Source organism: Nicotiana tabacum, chromosome 13, assembly GCF_000715075.1.
Source record: "Nicotiana tabacum cultivar K326 chromosome 13, ASM71507v2, whole genome shotgun sequence".
Classification (NCBI taxonomy): domain Eukaryota; kingdom Viridiplantae; phylum Streptophyta; class Magnoliopsida; order Solanales; family Solanaceae; genus Nicotiana; species Nicotiana tabacum.
The window spans coordinates 2998517-3006344 of NC_134092.1; the positions used below are offsets into that span (position 1 = coordinate 2998517).

Genomic DNA, 7828 nt, shown 5'->3' on the forward strand with positions numbered 1-7828 from the left:
TCGGGTTTTGGGCTAATTTGATAGTTTTTCTTGTGGAATTCATTCCATTAGCGTATATTGATGGTATTGTACTGATTGTGAATAGATTCAGAGCATTTGGAGGCCGAGTCGAGAGGCAAGAGCATTGCGGGGTAGAGATTTGACCGGTTTGAGGTAAGTAACGATTGTAAATCTAGTCTTGAGGGTATGAAACCCCGAATTTTTGTATTATTCTACTATTTTGTGGTGACGCGCATGCTAGGTGACGAACGTGTGGGCATGCACTGTTGGGGATTGTGACTTGGTCCGTCCCGTAGCAACTGTAAGGTTGCATATTTTGTGAAATTATATGATACTTATATGTTTTAGAAAGAGTTTCTGTAAATTGGGTCGAATGCCATGTTTGGGCCTTGTGCCAGTACTGTTTGGACCCTTAGGGGCTTTTTCTTACTATCCTCTCACTGTTTTCGATTAAAAATTTATAACTCAGTTTTATGACTCCATTTTGATGCATATAAATGTTGTTTTGGGCCGAATGCCCTATTTTTACTGAAATGCCTGAGTGGCTTGAGAGGTTTATAACTGAGTGAGGCCGGGGGTCTGATTTGTGAGGATAAATATGGGATCGAGCTGCATGCCGCAACATATTCGGATAATTATGGGATCGGGCTGCACGCCGCAGCATGTTTGACATAGGCCGAGGGCCTGAGTGATTTATGCCATGCTTTGGCTTGATATAGCGCTTGGGCTGAAGGAGCCCCTCCGAAGTCTGTACACACCCCCAGTGAGCGCAGGTACCTACTGAGTGCGGGTGCCTAGTGCTGAGTGACTGGGAGGCATGAGTGATTGTGAGGTATGCCCGAGTGGAAAGAGTGATTGTGAGGTAAGCCCGAGTGGCAAGAGTGATTGTGAGGTTTGTCCGAGTAGCTGTTTATGATTTCTTCATTTTTTCTCACCATTGCATTTTTTCTCTGTTTGAAAAACTGTTGAAAAATATCTTTAAATGATTTTTACTGGATTAAACGAGATGATTTGATTCAAACACTGATTTTTAAAGCATGTTGTACATTACTGAATTTTTGTGATATGAACTTGATATGCTTTATTGCTCGTCACTACTGCTCAGTCTTTATTTATTATTGTTACTTACTGAGTTAGTGTACTCATATTACTCCCTGCACCTTGTGTACAGATCCAGGTATAACTGGACACGGTAGCGGTTGTTGATTATTCTGGTTGCAGATTTTCTCGATGATAGCAAGGTAGCTGCTTGGCTACCGCAGCCCCTGCTCTTCTCCCTCTTATCTTCCTTTAGTTGTATTTAGCTATTTTCTCGACTATGTTAGTCTCAATATTATCAGACAAATGGTAGTAGATGCTCATGACTAGTGACACCCCGATGTCGAGCTTTTCCTTTCACACTTTTATTTTGATTTGAACTCCTTTACGAAGGTTTTTATGTTAAATAACATTGAAATTTTCTTTGAAATGAAAATATCGGTTTGTTTTGGAAATGAGTCGGCTTGCCTAGTTTCACGATATGCGCCATCACGACAGGGGTTAGTTTGGGTCGTGACACATGTCCTGGTGGCACTAAAGAGGTAGTTGCAGATGATGAAAGGAAGGCTGCTAAGATTTCATTCCACATTTCCTGGTTGTTTTAAAAGTATGCTTTCACTTTCAATGCATCAGCATCTACTTATCTGAAAGCTATTTATGCATTATATTTCTCCTTTATGGGTCAATTTGGGAGTAGAAAGTATGAAAAATAAAAAGTTTAAAGACCTGGGTGATTCAAGAAATGCAAATAATCATAGTGTATCATTAGAACCTGAAACTACCAGAGTGACAAACACACAATTAGAAATTGAGAAGGTAATTGATACTAAAAGTATACTGAAGTTAATGTACTGTATGCTGCAAGAGACTTCATTTTACAAAAGGTAATATGTGCTGCATTGGACTTCTTACATGGTACAACTGAAGAGGAAGAGTAAGAGACTTCTTCCAAGTATTGGTTTCTATGCCCTTTCTAACACATACGAACTCAATCTCTTAATTACATTGCATATACAATATTAACAGAAGGGATGTGCATAACTGGGTCACTTGGAAAAGTTGTACCCTTCTTTGCGAAAATGCTTGAATGATATCTCTCAATGTTGTTGCATACTCAGTACTTCTAAATGCAATTTGTAAATCTGGTATATTGATTGTGAGAACTATTTTTATTACATACTTTTCGAACTCTAACCGTACAAGAAAAAGTTAAGACTATTCTTCCCCTTTTCTTCCCTTCTTTTGCATCTTATGGCCTACATCTGAATGGAAATTCCAACTGCTATATGATATATTAAGGATACGTGGTTTCATTTTTTTGCCTAAAAGTCTATTTTGACGTTGTAACTTGACAAGCTAAACGAAATAAGAGAACTTGTTAATATATGTATTTATAAGTTGAATTAGTTTGGAATAGTCTGGTGGATTGACTCTAATGCTGCAACTGATTGGTTTTTTTTTTTCAAAAAAATATTGTTATGCAAATAGTACCAGTGATCTTATCGAACTAATAGCTGCAATCGTGACAACTGCATATTTAGTCAGTTGCTATTTTCAAGTGAATTTTAGTTATTGATACCCATATTTATTAACAATAGCCATTTTGCTATGACTGAAAAGCTTCGAGAGAAGAAACAACTCTTCTCTCAAAGCTTTGGTTACAAGAGAAGCAAGGAGGAATGCATCTGTAAGTAAATGTGGTAAAATTAAGTATGGTGGAAGTCTGGTGCTTTTTATATGGACATGTATGAACATGATTCTCTCTTTGTGGGCGAATTGCTGCAACTAACAAGAGAAGGTTAATATTAAGTTATATGCAAGAACTATTCTTAATAAACTTTGTTATTTACTATCTCCAACTAAAGATCATTCAATTTTTTACTTCCTGATTTTTTTCTACTGGTTTATTCTGAATTCTTAGGTGAGCAATGATGGAAACACGTGGCTGGTCTATATGAACAAAAAACAGATCTCTCAATAGAGTTTCAAGATTTTCATCCTCAGGTATCATTACTTAGTGTAATTGAATTGCATTTGCTCATACACAAATGAAAATACTAACTTTTGTGGAATCAATAGATTGTGACCAAGTTGAAGAGTAAACATGTCGGTTGAGCTTTTTCTAGAAATAATAAAGATAAGCTCTCTCCATACAATTTTATAGTAGTTAAAACCAGAGTTTATAAAGTGTGTGATGAAAGTGAGGCCTGACTCTTCATGAAAGAGTTGGAGGCCTAAATTTGTACTTTGGGATTAAGACTGCTCAAGATATTCTGGAGTTCAAGTACAAAAACAAAAGCCATAAACGAAAACGAGATGATAGAATTTAGAAACTTCTTGATCGGCCAAGTGAGGGCTCAGTTTCACTGAGAGTGTTAAACATTAATAAGAATTTTTGACTAACTTATTAATTTTTATTTTTTGTTTTTGTGTTATATATTTAATATAAAAATGTTCATGATACTACTTGATTTGTCTGTATGATAACTTTTCACTTAAGACAGAAGCTACATATCAAATGAGAAACTAAACTCCCTAGATAGAATTTAGAAGTTTTTTTTTTGTAAGGCCATGGGAGGAAGGAATTTCAGATTTTTTATTTCTTGGGAAAGTATGGACTTTTCGAGTGCTTTATTCCGTTTCTAAGTGTATTTTGGGAAATGGTACCTACTCATAAGCTTCAAGATCAATTTTCTATTGTCTCATCCAATGCCATATACATATTCATTAGCTTTATCACACTTATGTTCATAACTACGACCAATATATACCCCTTTTTTCTTTTTGGTCCTCTCGATTCCTTTTAAAGATTAGTCATGATAAATATATTTCTTCATCCAAAAAAAATTGTATTGTATACCAAAATTGTGTTTCATCTTCCGAGTAATGCTATTCTTGGTTTATTTGTAGGTTGTGCTTGATATTTCGCTTCAATGGTTGGTGGCTCAATTGAGTTGTTAATTAAAAACTTGGGTTGCGTGTGTGAAGGGAAATTCAGGGTGACATGAGAGACGCATTGTGATGTTTCTCATTATTTGAATGATTTAGTTTTGCGAAAACTGGGATGATGTAGCTATCCACATTTGTCTCTGCACAAATAGGATATTCTTTTGTTTCTCTACTATATTAAATGATGTGATACTTATTTCCAGATGCTATTATTATCAAGTTGTATATGTATCATTGAAACAACTAGACCTTTGTAGCACCAAAATCATCTCGCTAATCTAGAAGTCTGCGGAGCGTTGATTTGTTCATGTGAATTCTTGCTGGTGTGCTTTTTTTGTCTTTTTGTTTTAAAGGGATGGCATCTTATTTAGTCAGTTCACTAAATAGATGCACATTTTATCCAAATTATCGTCGCCTAGCACATGGATAAGTTGCTTGGATTTCTGTTCTTTAATTTTATTATCTGAGGCGAATTATGAAAAAAACATTGACTACGATGTTGTATCTAGTTCTATTATATAGAAGATCCAAAGAGGTTGACCAAGAGTAAAAAAGTAATTTAGATACTCTAATTAAAATAATGACTTTTATGGTGTTTATTTAGGTTAGCTCTAGAAGTATCTTTATCATTCCAAAAATCAGACGCAAGAGTGCTCTTATTCCAACAATCTTCTCTTCGTCTTTTCAACTGGTATAGTCATCACATGTAAGCTTTTCTTTTAGTAATTTTTTACCCAAATCTTCTTCTAATTCTCTTCAGTTTTTCCAAATTCACGGCTGATGTTATTTTTCCAGTTTTAGTGGCGGATGTCTTTTTTTCTTCCGGTTCTCTTCGATCTTCCCGATTTCTGGTTTGTTCTTGGAAGTTAATATGAATTTTCAAGTTGGTAATTTGTTTAATATGTCATCAGCTAAAATTTTTTCTCGATTTTAGCACATTTTAGATGCATGATCTATGCATATAATATGTCAAAACAACAACTTAAATTAATTTGCAGATTTTTCAGTATAGTTCTTCTTCTGCTCCTTGAAATTATCGCGGTTCCTCATATTTTTTAGTTTTTTTCTTTCTTATTCGGGTGTATTATATGTTTTGGAAACTTGTGTTTCTGCTACTGTGCAAGGATTACCTATAAAAATTTAACTTTGGAATTTGATATCTGCTTCTTTTGTTCTTCCAGATTTTGTATGGGTTCCTCTTTTGAAACTCTGAGCTTAGGCCTTTAGATATATAACAGAGAATACCTTTTTAGTGAAATGGCTGTTGTCGTCAATTCATTATCTAATTTTCTCTTCATTATTTGTCGATCAAATGGACCAATGTGACATAATTATATTCCTGGGTAGTGTACTTTTTTAGAGTGTTCAATAAATTAGTAAAAACGAAACAAAAGGTGACTGTATGTGCTTTGTCGTATAGAGATTAAATATTGCTGCATTCAATATTTTTTGAGTTGTTAAGTTGTATTGATTAAGTTTGACCATTTATTACCCCTAGCTTTGTAACTTCTTATCTGAACATGTTATTGCAATTTTGTTTTCATGATTACATATAAACTATTGACAAAATAAAGTTATTTGTTGTCATTATTTTCAGGAACTCTGAATTATAGTTACAAGCACCGTCAACCTAAAAAGGTAAGTTTATGCTATTTTACTTAGCACAGTCAATGCATAAACTATTACTTTATACGTAATTGACAATAACTATTATTTTGTATGTGTCATTGGAATGAATGAAGTGTTCTTTGTGGCTGTTAAAGAATTTATGCTCTTCGCATTAGTAATACCATGATATAAGTTATGTCAATTATGTTTGCTTTGTCGTGTAAGCTTTGAATGAGAAATCCTGTGCTTTTCATTATCTCTATCTGGTATATGGTGTTAGATTTAAATAACCAATAAACAAAACTTCTTTATGAAAAATTTGTGAGCCATAATAGCTCTTTCACCTCAAGCATTATTAAGATCACAATCCTGGGATGAAATTAATACAATGTGAGGCATCTAGAACGTCCTCTCTTTGAATATTCTATTGTCAATGATTCAAGTGGTATTTCATCGTCCTTTTAATGTCATAAGAGACTCATCTTCATTCTTCAAAGTGGTTATATAATACCACTTTTTATTCTCAATATAACCTATAACACTATGTCTAATCGTGATTATGTGTACATTTGCCTAGGCTTCTGCCTCATTTCAGTTGGTAATTAATTTAATTAGACAAGTTTTTTCGATAAGTAAGAGCTTGAAATTACAATGCAATAACAGATACCAACTATTGTTAATATGCTTGAATACAACCTCCAATAACCTAAAGTTGGATAATCGCATAAGATAAACAAGGCAACCTCCACTTCTTTCTTGGACATATTGATGTATTGCTCTGTCGCCTTTATAAGTATACAAGGCAGCGCTATTAGTAGCAGACTCTGATAAAAATTTATTTCTAGACTAAGAAGTGTCAATGACAGACTCAATAATCTTAGCAGTTGAAATAAGTTCACTTAACAATTTTTTGTTTTGTTTATGTTTTAAGGGTAGACTATTTTTTGGTCCCTTTTCAGTTTACCACTCTTAAACTAGATCTTATACTTTTCATTTACCTTGTGTAATCCGTAAGAACCTAGTCAACACTTAAACATATCCAAATTAGAGCCCTACCCCATTTATAGAAGTTTTATCCTCCCCGAGACATCATATAAAGTCGGGAGTGTTTAGGAATTTTGATATGCTTTCGGGTTACTTTAATTATATTGGTCCGATTAGCAGTTCGAAAACTTAAGGTTTATATCGTACAAATAGAACAAATGCAAGAGTTGCATTTTGTTTTGTTGTGGAGTTTTTGTGGTATCAACATAGTGTTAGTAAGATAGTGAAGGAAGATCATGATTCAACTTATCATGACAGATTAATTTGTAAGAACGAGAATCTATTCAGTTTAAGATTTCGCCATCCAATTGCTATATGAATTCCCTTATATATCTGAAGCTTCACATAGAAATAAGTTATTTTTTCATCAAATGAATTTCCTTCTACCAGAAGATCTTCAGTGCAGGAAAAAACTTTTTATTCTATTCTTTTAAATTATATAAAAAGGAATCTATCTTTGTACCACTTCAAGCAAAAAAATTAGTAATCTATCTCAAATAGATATGGTTTACTCAATGATCTCTAGCATGAATCTAAAGCTGCATAAGATGAGAAAGCGCCTACAAAGAGTGATGAACTTCCACATGCTGCAACAATACCTTTGCCATTGTCCAATTCAGTAGATGAATACTATTGGGAGTATCCAAATATATGTTTTAAGCGATCGCACTTTCCCTAATTTCATTTGAATTTTGAGTTTGTTATGGGACCTGCCTTATTTTTATCTGGTGTTTCTACTGTTTAACTAGCAGTGATATTATGGGAATTTATTTGATTGCATTAGAAAAGTGAATTTCGTGATATTGCACGGAAATGACAGGGAATGGCTGCTATCATTAAGTGAACATTTGATTTCTCTAAGAAAAATAACAATAAATTGCTTTATATTGTAACGTGCAGTTGGGCCCGTGCTAAGCACTGGCTTGCGTCATCTAGTTTTAAGAAAAAAGCCATATGCCAAAATTTTAAAACACGTTGGATAGAATTTTAAAGCACACAACAGCTATGGTAATCGTCATAAATTTATCACAAATTCTGATGGATCACCAGTATTGTCACGGCCCGAAATTCCCACCTTCAGAAACGTGATGGCGCATAACATTTCACTTGCTAGGCAAGTCAACGTTAAAATAATCTTAACTATTTTAAGCAAATTAAATTAAATAGAAGTCGATTGCTGCAATAAAGT

General features: G+C 34.0%; 1 long non-coding RNA gene across 1 annotated transcript; it reads left to right on the forward strand.

Annotated features, from left to right (window-relative positions):
* Window positions 1–4523: 4523 nt before the first annotated feature.
* Window positions 4524–7437, forward strand: LOC107793201 (uncharacterized). The gene is made up of 2 exons (XR_001649660.2): window positions 4524–4693; window positions 5585–7437. It is a non-coding gene; the product is annotated as an uncharacterized LOC107793201 (long non-coding RNA).
* The last annotated feature ends 391 nt before the right edge of the window (window positions 7438–7828 follow it).